Below are 13251 nucleotides of genomic sequence, written 5' to 3'. Positions count from 1 at the left end.
GTAGTCATGTATGGATGTGAGAGTTGGACTATAAAGAATGCTAAGTGCCAAAGAATTGATGCTTTTGAACTGTGGTGTTGGAGAAGACTCTTGAGAGTCCCTCGGACTGCGAGGAGATCCACCCAGTCCATTCTGAAGGAGATTAGTCCTGGGTGTTCATTGGAAGGACTGATGCTGATGCTGAAACTCCAATACTTTGGCCACCTGATGAGAAGAGCTGACTCATCTGAAAAGACACTGATGCTGGGAAAGATTGAGGGCAGGAGGAGAAGGGGACGACAGAGGATGAGATGGCTGGATGGCATCACCGACTCATTGGACATGTGTTTGGGTGGACTCTGGGAGTTGGTGATGGACAGGGAGGCCTGGTGTGCTGCAGTTCTTAGGAACTGGGGCAGTTCTTAGGGTTGCAGAGTGGGACACGACTGTGCAACTGAACTGAACTGATACATTATTTTGATAATGACATTTAAATATATAAAGTAATAATATTAGTTAGGAAAATAATCTTTATAAAATATTAAACTGTTCCATGAACTGGTAGGTCATCCTAATATGATTACTTCCTCAGAAATTAACATAGAATAAATGATTAGAGAAATCAAGAAATAGAATATAGAAGAGAGAAAAAAAGAAAATGCCAGCACAATCATTGGGAGGAAAATAATTTTATCTGTCACATATAAGTTTTGCTTAAGGAAATTTTATCAGCTGTGTTTTAAGATTTATGGTTGGTTCTGACCTGATGTAAGGTTTTTCTGTTGGTTTTATTAAGAAATACAATCACTGCTCTATGGTATAAGAAAGAAAAAGGTACTTTGGACATTGGTATCAGAATAAGCCTTTTTTTTCCCATGCAGAAAGACCTTAAAAGCCATCAATGCCAATATAAATTAATTTACAATAATGATGATAAAGAAACATTGGTTCTTAAAACCTCAGCTGGGGACACCTTCCATAGAATTTTGAAACACTGTAGGTGCTGGCTTCTGGCCCAGATTAGAGGAAATTATATATTGTTAGAGCTGATAGAAATTTTATTTCAGTTGAGAATCTTTAAAGTCCCACCAATCAAGGAAATAGGAAATTCATGAACTTGTCCAAATTACTTCTTTTTTTTTTTTTTTTTCCTGCTTTCTAAGAAAATTCTAAGAAAGCCCTGTTAAGGACAGAAAGGTGAAGATTAAGATCAGTTGAATATTAAACTAGTCTTCAAGAATGGTATAATTTCTAATGGTAACTAATTTAACTAATTTATATCTTGAAATTAAATGACTCTAAGAGTTTGAAGAAGACTAAGCTTCATTTTTACCTAATAATTTTTAATAAGAGAAAACAGTTAACATATCAGGCCTTATAAGAACTTATCAAATATATAGATACTTGCAAGTATTTCTCAATGGATACATGCATTCATCTAAAGAACCAGACCATTAGGTGTCACGTATTTGAGTAGGCTAAGCACATTAAAAATTACATAACCATATTGAAAATTACATAAAATGGTCCAAGTGTATGAAAAAAATTAAACTTTGGAGGGTCAAAACGTTAGGTAATTAGGAAAATATCATATGTAAGATATGATGCAGGTAAAGGGAGAGAACAGTTCGTTACCACGGAACACTGAGACATCTTTATTGTGAAAATGATTATACTACCCAAAGAAATATACAGATTCAATGTAATACCTATCAAATTACCAATGACATTTTTCACAGAACTAGAGGAAACTATTTTTTAAATTTGTATGGAAGAAAAAAGACTTTGAATAGCCAAAGCAATCTTGAGAAATAAAAATGGAGCCGGAAGAATCAACCTTCCTGACTTCAGACTACACTACGAAGCTGCAGCAATCAAGACAGTATGGTAATGGCAGAAAAAAAACCAGAAATACAGACTAGTGGAACAAGACAGAAAACCCAGAGATAAACCCATGCACCTATGGGCATCTTACCTTTGACAAACAAGGCAAGAATATACAACTGAAGACAAAAGATTTTCTCTTCAGCAAGTTGTGCTGGAAAAACTGGACAGCTATGTGTAGAAGAATGAAATTAGAACACATCCTGACACGAATGAGTGACTTCTCTTTCTTTCTTTCTTTAACACCAATCACAGAAATAAATTCAAAATAGATTAAAGACTGAAATGTAAGGTGAGAAACTACAAATGTCTTAAAGGAAAACATAGACAGAATACTTTTTGACATAAATTGCAGCAAGACCCTCTTTTACCCACCTCTTAGAGTAATGGAAATAAAAACAAAGCAAAAAAAAAGGGAGACCAAATTAAACTTAAAAGCTCTTGCATGGCAAAGGAAACTATAAGTAGGATGAAAAAACAACCAAATCAAAAAATGAGCAGAAGACCTAAATAGACATTTCTCCAAAGATATACAGATGACCAACAAACACATGAAAAGATGCTCAACATCATTCATTATTAGAGAAATGCAAATCAAAACTACAATGAGGCGCCACTTCATACCAGTCATCAAAAAATCTACAACCACTAAATACTAGCGGTGATATGAAAAAAAGGAAACATTTTTGCACTGTTTTGGGGAGTGTAAGTTGTTCAGCCACTATGTATAAAAGGATGGTGATTCCTTAAAAATCTAGGAATAAAACTACCATGTGACCCACAATTCTACCCAGAGAAACCCATAATTCATAAAGACACATGCACCCCATGCTCACTGCAGCACTATTTACAATAGCTAGGACTTGAAGCAATCTACATGTCCATCAATAGATGAATGGATACAGAAGTTGTGGTACAAATATACAATGGAATATTATTCAGCCATACAAAGGAATGAATGTGAGTCAGTTGAAGGGAGGTGGATGAACCTAGAGCCTGTCATACAGAGTGAAGTAAGTCATAAAAAGAAAAATATCATGTATTAACACACACACACACACACACACACACATCTAGAATCTAGAGAAATGGCATGGATGAACCCATTTGCAGGGCAGGAGTACAAATGCAGACATAGGGAATAAACTTATTAACATAGCAGGGGAAGGTCAGGGTGGGATGAATTGAGAGAATAGCATTGACATATATACACTACCATGTATAAAACAGATAGCTAGTGGGAAGCTGCTATATAACACAGGGAACCCAGCCCAGTGCTCTGTGAGGACCTAGAGAGGTGGGATTGCAGGGTAGGAGGCAGGCTCAAGAGGAAGGGGATATATATATATATATGGATATATGGCTGATGTGTGATTTTGTACAGCAGAAACAAACACAACATTGTAAATCAATTATCTTCCAATCAAAAAAATTAAAAAGGCAATGACCTGAATTTTGCGTTAAATTTGACAATGTGTTAGGGAAGCAGAAAGAATTTCTCAAACTGAGACAAACCCATGTAGTAATTCAAAGAATAGAACATGACTTGCTGGGACTTTCCAAGTGGTTCAGTGGTAAAGACTTCATGTTTCCACTGCAGGGAGTGTGGGTTCAATCCCTGGTCAGGAAACTAAGAAACCACATTCCTTGTGGTGCAGCCAAAAAAGAAAAAAGAAGAACATGGCTTATTGAGGATATATTATGAAGTATAGGATAAAATGTATGTATGTTTGAGAAGAGTGTGTAGACATAAGGCTGAAAAGGTAGGTTGGAAACTGAGAAGGAAAATATTTAGCAGCTAAATTTCAATCTGTTTTCTTTCTGTGCTGGAGAGACATTTCTTGGAAAGTCTTGGGATTCTCACGTTGATGACAATTATAGTAAAAATTACTTTTATGTAAGATATCTGATTTGCATTATTTGGATTAACAAGTCAATCCCCTGTATTCAAAATCATTTATAGAATTATACTGTATCCAGTAAGATTTATTTTATATTTGATTTTATTGTCTACTAATCGGCTGTTGTGCTTGAAAAATAGCATGGATAGAGGAGCCTGGTGGGCTTGCAAATAGACACTTGGACACGACTGAGTGACCAAACAACAGGCTGATAACCCTAAAAAATCAAATTTAAAGCAGAAGAGTTTGGGAGCAGGTTGAAGGATGAATTGCAGAGACATAATAAAAATGGATAGGTGGTATGTATAATGACTCAGGTAAAAGAAAATGAGTAACTGAAATTGGCAATGGATTTAGAAAAGGACTGCATATGAAAGGTATTTTAGTGGCAGAACTTTTGACTGCTGTGTGTTTCTGCTAAAGTAAAGATGGTATTCAACAGAAACACTAACAACTTTGACTTGGGCAGTCAATTAGATATCATTCACTGAGAGAAGAGAATAAAACATAAGGGCCATACAGGTTTGGTGGCAAAATTAATTTGCTCAGCTTAGGAAATTTTGCATTTGAGGTATAGTGAAAACACTGAGTTAGAGATGCAGCTGTAGATTTGCTGAGTTGAAGATGAATACAGGTGGCACCTCTATCTGTTCTTACATTTGTTTTCCTACCTATTTGTGATTACATACAGAATAGTTCTCTACTATATTTCTTCCTTCAAACAAAAGCTCTTAACCATAATGCCATAGTTTAATTTAACTTTACATTTTGCTAAAGGATTTTTATGTAGCTAGACTGTTTGGGATTAAGGTTAAACTACCACTCGCTAGTAATACAAAGCTAAATAATTTAGTTAACCTCTACATGACTCAGTTTTCTCATCTATAAAATAGTAATGGTCTCTTAAACTTCTTATAAAGCAGATTATAACACATTAATTTTATATGCACATTCATTGGGTACACATACATATATTCTCCTAGCACTGTTTATATTTTATATACTGAATTATGACTATTATTAGAGCTTAGCTTTCTCTTCCTCAGTTTTTAGCAGCATAAATATGGCAAGTTTCTCATATACTTTGGAAATTATATTGCTACAGGAATCAGAGTGAATTGAACATTTTGGGGGGGTGGTGTAAGACAGAGTTTATGATATTATTATGCCTTCAACTGGCCTTTTGAAAAAGCGGAAACACATATGGGATGCTGAATTTACTTCAAGTTGGTGAAAAGCCTAAAGTTTGGCCTGTAAAATGAGTGAAAGTATTAATAATTTCCTAATTACCTTTCATCACAACTTTTGCTGTATTTGAGAGCACCCTTAGCTCGAACTTTCCTCATTCTGTTGCGAATGAAGTCTGTCCCTTAGGGGAAAGATTGCCTCTCCCTGTTATGCAGTCAGCTATTCCCCTGGGGAAAAGTCTTAGAGAGACAGTTCTGGTGAGTTGCTAGGAACAATGATTTGCTCCTATTTAGGTGGCATCCCTGTTTTAGGAACTGGGTCCTCTGTGGTTGGTGGTACAACAGCCCCAAGTCTTTCCTGCTTACCGCTCTGGTTGTGAAACTACCAATCCCTAGGCCAGTACAAAGGCAAAGGGGCCCCTGGTAATCTCAGTGATGCTGCACCCAGACAGCCTCCAGCCAGGACCCGGGTCAGAGGGCGGGAGGCCTGTATTCTTAGCTGTACCTTCCTGGAGTAGAATTTCAATCTCCTTGAAACAAGGATGGAGGATACAGGTATTCATGTAAATTCTCTAAACTCTCACAGTTCTTACCAAGTTTTAGTATATTTTATTGAATGCATGTTTCTTCATTGGATATGTGTGATTAGAACCATTTCCAGAGGCTTTTTAAAAGTTGTTTTTGCTTTATTTTGCTTTTTAAAAATATTTACAAGCTTCTGCAGGTATGCTGAATTCTTCACACTCTCATGCCACCTCAGTTTAATCTTGAACTTAAATTTCAAGTTCCAAATCTATTTTACCAGAAAATCCATGCCCTCCTAGTCATGCAATATTATATACCTACTTGGATATTATTTCATGAAATATGATTCTTTGAAGTTCTGGGAGGGAAAAAGAAAAGTGGTAAACTTGAGTTTAACTGCCATAATGCCATCCAAACCTCCAGAATTTAAGAATGCCATGCTTAAAAGCCATGATGACAATTGATATTTATAGGAATTAAGGTTGTACAAGCCATTGAATTTTAGAGACAGTTTACTAGTTAGGAATAGTTGAAACCCCAACTATGACTTTCCCTTGACATGCCCTAATGGAAGTTATACTGAGGTTACTGATGACATTTATTCATGCCAATAGACTAGCCATAAGGTATTTTCATAATTTCCAAAATTGGCTGAGCTGTAGTCTCCTCATGAGGGTAGAAAATGAACCATCGAGGGAATAATACACTTTTAGAATACTGAATCAATTTTCCTGTTATGTCAAGGTCTCTATAAATGTCATCTGAGATAACACTACTCTATGAAACACATTTAAGGATATTTCTAAACCATATTTTCCATATTTCTGAATTAAATCTGAGCAAAAGTGGTTAGGCAAGTTACTTAGAAACATTATCTATGTTACTTTACTAAAATCCTATTTGTTAGTTATTACACTAAATAAAGGCTTCCCTGGTGGCTCGGACTGTAAAGAATCTGCCTGCAAAGGGAGACCTAGGTTCTATCCCTGAGTTGGGAAGATTCCCTTGAGTAGGGCATGGAAACACACTCCAGTATTCTTGCCTGGAGAATCCCCATGGACAGAGGGTCTTGGCAGGATACATTGCATGGTGTCTCAAAGAGCCCTACATGACTGAGCTACAAAAGTCACTCAACAAACACAAGCACAGCAACAACACTAAATAAATGACTTAATGGCAGTATACAGTACTTTATAAGTGGTACTATTCAATATTTATTAACTGCCCTAATAAACTGAATGCTCTTCTCATAAAACAAATTAATCCTATAGAAATGTGGCTCTTAAGAAAATCCAAAAATCAACTTTAGCATAGAAATTTTTGGCAAGAACACATCAGAGTTAAGTACACTGTATAGTATGTAGTCAAAAATACCAGGGATGCCTGTGAAAATATGAAAAGAAATTTGCATGAGGCACAGAGAAGGTCTTGAAAATGTTACTACAATTTAAATTAGATTTGAGTTAGTGATGCAACATTTAAAACTTTTTAACATGAGCTTCCAAATCATGTTTTCATTCCCATTGGTAACATCTTTAACTCAATCCACAGCATTTGATGAAAGAAAAATATAACAAATAGATTTTAGTAGAGATGGGTTATCCAAGCAGAATTCTATGTGGAAATGTTATATGGAATTTAATTATTCATATTTTACTTGGCAAGAGAATGATGTTATAATTTAATGGCTGCAATGTGTTTTTTCTGTTTTTTTCATCTCATAATGTCAAAAGTATATGAATTTCATCTTACTCCTTCAAGATTATAGCCCTATGGGGGAAAAATCAATCATATGTCCCTAATATTGCATTTTAAATAACAGGAGTAATTTTTTTTCTTATCTTTAGAGTCCAGGGTTTAATACTTGACAGTATTTGTAGGTTTTCATTTTCAAGAGTTTGCTATGAGCTAAAATTATAATTTTCATGCTTTTCCAATTTTGTACTTTAATAACAATAATTATTTCAAGTGATAAACCAGTAATGAATAAAAGCAATTTTTAGATACAAAGTTTCTGCATTGTTTACAAACAGAAATTTTAAATAATGGATCTATGGGAAAGGTATCATCCTAAATCATGAAAACAGTATAATCAGTTCACAGCTATTATAATGGTTTACTTGAGGTAGACTAATGTAATTGTAAAGTGGCAAAGTTTTACCCACTCATTAAATAATGTGATTTCAGTTCAGTCAGTTCAGTTGCTCAGTCGTGTCCACCTCTTTGCAACCCCATGAATCGTAGCACGCCAGGCCTCCCTGTCCATCACCAACTACCTGAGTTCACCCAGACTCACGTCCATCGAGTCAGTGATGCCATGCAGCCATCTCATCCTCTGTTGTCCCCTTCTCCTCCTGCCCCAAATCCCTCCCAGCATCAGAGTCTTTTCCAATGAGTCAACTCTTCCCATGAGGTGGCCAAAGTACTGGAGTTTCAGCTTTAGCATCATTCCCTCCAAAGAGATCCCAGGGCTGATCTCCTTCAGAATGGACTGGTTGGATCTCCTTGCAGTCCAAGGGACTCTCAAGAGTCTTCTCCAACACCACAGTTCAAAAGAATCAATTCTTTGGTGCTCAGCCTTCTTCACAACCAACTCTCACATCCATACATGACCACAGGAACAATCATAGCCTTGACTAGACGAACCTTTGTTGGCAAAGTAATGTCTCTGCTTTTGAATATGCTATCTAGGTTGGTCATAACTTTCCTTCCAAGGAGTAAGCGTCTTTTAATTTCATGGCTACAGTCGCCATCTGTAGTGATTTTGGAGCCCAGAAAAATAAAGTCTGACACTGTTTCCACTGTTTCCCCATCTATTTCCCATGAAGTAATGGGACCACATGCCATGATCTTTGTTTTCTGAATGTTGAGCTTTAAGCCAACTTTTTCACTCTCCACTTTCACTTTCATCAAGAGGCTTTTGAGTTCTTCTTCACTTTCTGCCATAAGGGTGGTGTCATCTGCATATCTGAGGTTATTGATATTTTTCCCGGCAATCTTGATTCCAGCTTGTGTTTCTTCCAGTCCAGCATTTCTCATAATGTACTCTGCATATAAGTTAAATAAGCAGAGTGACAATATACAGCCTTGATGTACTCCTTTTCCTATTTGGAACCAGTCTGTTGTTCCATGTTCAGTTCTAACTGTTGCTTCCTGACCTGCATACACATTTCCCAAGAGGCAGATCAGGTGGTCTGGTATTTCCGTCTCTTTCAGAATTTTCCACAGTTTATTGTGATCCACACAGTCAAAGGCTTTGGCACAGTCAATAAAGAAGAAATAGATGTTTTTCTGGAACTCTCTTGCTTTTTCCATGATCCAGCGGATGTTGGCAATTCGACCTCTGGTTCCTCTGCCTTTTCTAAAACCAGCTTGAACATCAGGAAGTTCATGGTTCACATATTGCTGAAGCCTGGCTTGGGGAATTTTGAGCATTACTTTACTAGCGTGTGAGATGAGTGCAATTGTGCGGTAGTTTGAGCATTCTTTGGCATTGCCTTTCTTTGGGATTGGAATGAAAACTGACCTTTTCCAGTCCTGTGGCCACTGCTGAGTTTTCCAAATTTGCTGGCATATTGAGTGCAGCACTTTCACAGCATCATCTTTCAGGATTTGGAATAGCTCAACTGGAATTCCATCACCTCCACTAGCTTTGTGCAAGTGTAAGTATAACATTTTTTACTTAAAATATTATGTAACCCTCATCATTAGAAGCTGTCATTTTTAATAGTGTGCAATATAGAAGGATTTAAGAGGCTAATGAAAATTATATAGATGGAATGAATACATTTATGTCATAAAATATTTATATAATATTTTACATTTTATAACTTTGTTTAGATATATCTTTTTTCTCAAAAAACTGAGGAATTTATGTCTATAGAGGTAAGAATATTAAAACAAAGTGTTTATTTTGTCCAGTGTCACAAGATTAGAATATCATTTATTGTCTTTTCACTGCTTTAAATGTACTCCCAACAATATTTAGCAAAGAGTACAAAACCTTATTTTTATGAGTTATTCATCTTACTGCAACAATGCAGTAAATGCATTTAACAGTCTTCATGACAATCTGATGGAATTTCTTCTACAAGACTTATTTCAAACTTTCAGAGTCTCAGGAAGATGACATTTTGTTCACTTAAATCATTTATTTTTAGCTAAAACTATAATATTAAATTCCATATTATTGTTTTTATTGTGGAACCTTTGATGAAAATGGAATAATAATATACTATTTTGCATTACTTCTTATGTTTTATTACAAGATATAATTGAATTGGTCATTTCTTATTCTTATGCAAGTACTCTATTGTGACAGTGGAATTATTAAGAGTTCAATAGTTTTTTAAATCAATGAAATAAATCTAAAATGTCTTTATATTAGATTGGAGTAAGTACAAATATGTATGGATGTGAGAGTTGAACTGTGAAGAAATCTGAGCGCCAAAGAATTGATGCTTTTGAACTGTGGTATTGGAGAAGACTCTTGAGAGTCCCTTGGACTGCAAGGAGATCCAACCAGTCCATCCTAAAGGAGATCAGTCCTGAGTGTTCATTGGAAGGACTTATGCTGAAGCTGAAACTCTGATACTTTGGACATCTCATGTGAAGAGTTGACTCATTGGAAAAGACCCTGATGCTGGGAGGGATTGGGAGCAGGAGGAGAAGGGGATGACAGAGGATTAGATGGCTGGATGGCATCACTGACTCAATGTACATGAGTTTGAGTGAACTCTGGGGGCTGGTGATAGACACAGAGGCCTGGTGTGCTGCGATTCATGGGGTCACAAAGAGTCACACACGACTGAGTGACTGAACTGAAAGTACAGATAAGAATAATATAACCCTGAATCTTCTGTTTTAAAATAATAAATTTAGCAAAAAATAGGGAGAAATAATGTCTATGAAATATATTAGCCAATGGAACTTAAAATGTGCATATATTGTTTATCTGGCTAGTAACCAGCGTGTGTGTGTGTGTGTGTGTGTGTGTGTGTGTGTTTCCCTCAGAGGTGACTGACTTTGAAAACACTGAAAAAATAAAACCTAAGTTTCAGTTCAGTTCAGTCGCTCAGTCGTGTCCGACTCTTCGCGACCCCATGAATCGCAGCATGCCAGGCCTCCCTGTCCATCACCAACTCCCGGAGTTCACTCAGACTCACGTCTGTCGAGTCAGTGATGTCATCTAGCAATCTCATCCTCTGTCGTCCCCTTCTCCTCCTGCCCCCAATCCCTCCCAGCATCAGAGTCTTTTCCAATGAGTCAACTCTTCGCATGAGGTGGCCAAAGTACTGGAGTTTCAGCTTCAGCATCATTCCTTCCAAAGAAATCCCAGGGCTGATCTCCTTCAGAATGGACTGATTGGATCTCCTTGCAGTCCAAGGGACTCTCGAGAGTCTTCTCCAACACCACAGTTCAAAAGCATAAATTCTTGAAGTGACTTAGCACATATTTAATAAAGCAATTTATTATTTTAATTTTTATATTTGTTCCACTGGCTTAAAATTCTATTCAGTAAGAAGCCTACCGTAGTTAAACCATTTGGCTCTTACTGAGGATTGGGGAGGGTGGCAGTTATTCTGTGTACAACCCTTGCAACCCCATGGACCGTAACCTGCTAGGCTCCTCTGTCCATGGGATTCTCCAGGCAAGAATACTGGAGTGAGTTGCCATTTCCTTCTCCAAGTTATACTGTACTGGTTTTCAATTAGTTATGTAAAGGAAGAGATGCTTTCACATAAGATTATCTAACTCTGGTCCTCTCAGAGTTGCCAAGAAAGATCTAATAATGTGCAACCTGTCAATGATAATAAATTCTAGCTTTTGTAATACAAATATCTTACCCTTCCTTATTCATTGCTTTTTCACAGCTATCACTCTTGTCATCTCCAAGACTGTAACCATAATTGTAGTTATAAGCAATCCTATGCTTATCCTCTTCCATTTTCCTAAACCTCTTAATTCTTTAAAATTTTTCTCATGTTTCTCATTTCAAAACAGAAAAATTAGTTCTCTCTGAATTTCTGACTAGGTTAGTTTTTTGTATTGAGCTCTTTAAAATCATCTGTACTTTTATAGCCTATTTTCATTGTGTGTATATGAACTAGGAAGCACCCTTTCTTCTGTCAGAGAGCATACTTGGTACACTCTTTAGATCTTTCTCAAGACATGGACTCCTTTTGTTATTCTGGCTTTTTGTTACATTATCCAGTTTCTTCTTTTTTTTTCCTGAATACCATCAGTTAGCATATACATGGACTATTATATCTTACAGAATATTTTGTACCATTAAAAAATCCTTGCTTATCAACTATTATGTATTTTATAGATATACAGTGTAGACATTAATATAGTAAACTTTCCATTCTCCTCTGTGGAAGTGGTCTATACTTGTGACTGTGACGTTTACACATTTTTATCTTCCATGGACTCTTTAATCTTGTCCTTATTTTTGAATCCACTATTAGGTAACATTATCTCAAATCACAGCAAGCAAGTCTTGTTCTTGGTTAGTTGTCCAGTAATGTGAGTCTCTATTAATGGTGAGAAGCTGAGGCTAAGGTGTCATCTTCATTCAAGAAGCCTGGTTCCTTCCTATTTTAAATGTGGAGAACTCAGACTGCAAGTGAAATGACAATATCCTTACAAGACAGGAAAAATGGTATTCTGTGATATTCTTAGACTTAATATGTAAACTGTACTGGCTTTCCCCCCCTATTATATAAAAGTTACAAATAACCTCAGATTATGTGAGAAGGGCTTTGGCCTGTACTTATAAAAGCTACAAATGTGGTCTGGAGCATATTTAAGTGAAGTAACTTAGGATCATAAATTCTATGACTAGACGTGGTTGAAATTAACTATAATCGAAGTCTTGTTCCTTAATGCTATAGATTATGCTTCCATAATATATTATGGAACATAATATGTTATTCCATAACAATCATATATTCCTAAAATCCTTGAAAACCTAAGGCCAATTTGATCTATTCATGTGTTCACATTGCTGCATTCATAAACTACATAAATTTAGATGGCATTGCTAATCCACTTGGCTGCCTTCTTGAGATTATTACAGAATGCCTGTCTTTCCCACTGTCTTCACTTCAGCACTTTTATTATATATTACCTCACAGCAACAGCAATGGTAAGCATCATCCTTCTCATCAGAGGTTATAACCCTGAATATCAGGGCAGAACAGACCAAGATTATGCATCTGGAGCTGCCACAGAGGAATCATTGTGAATTCTATTAATGCAGAACTTCCCCCTCTGCCAATGACTATCGCATAATCAAAGTAAACACAAGACTTATAGTAGTGTTTATTCCACCTGTCATAGATGCCATTAGGAAAACTAAATTCATATTCATATTTATGTCATGCTGTTTTTTAAAACAGACATTAAACTACAAAAATAGAAAGACCACAATTCACTTTTATTTTAAATCCAAAAAAGAAATGTGATATTTTAAATGTATGTCTATCGTACTCTATTTAGAAATAGATTGATGACATATGTTTCCCTTAGATTTTTTCTTAAAGAACAAGCCTTTTCCAGTAATACTAAAATTATGCTTAGAAAGTAATAATTTATTTTAAATAAAGGATCTGATACAGCCTCTCTACCTTCTAACAGAATGTGTAAAGCCAGAGAAAGATTTTTTTTAAAAGTATATAACACAATCATCTTTGGTTGAGACATATACTTTTGCCTCTATCTGGAAGGAAGAAAATTACTTATTATAAGAACAGTGGAACATGACTGAGAGA

This window comes from Bos mutus, chromosome 14 (assembly GCF_027580195.1).
Source record: "Bos mutus isolate GX-2022 chromosome 14, NWIPB_WYAK_1.1, whole genome shotgun sequence".
In the NCBI taxonomy this organism is placed as follows: Eukaryota; Metazoa; Chordata; class Mammalia; order Artiodactyla; family Bovidae; genus Bos; species Bos mutus.
Note: the sequence above shows the minus strand (reverse complement) of the source record.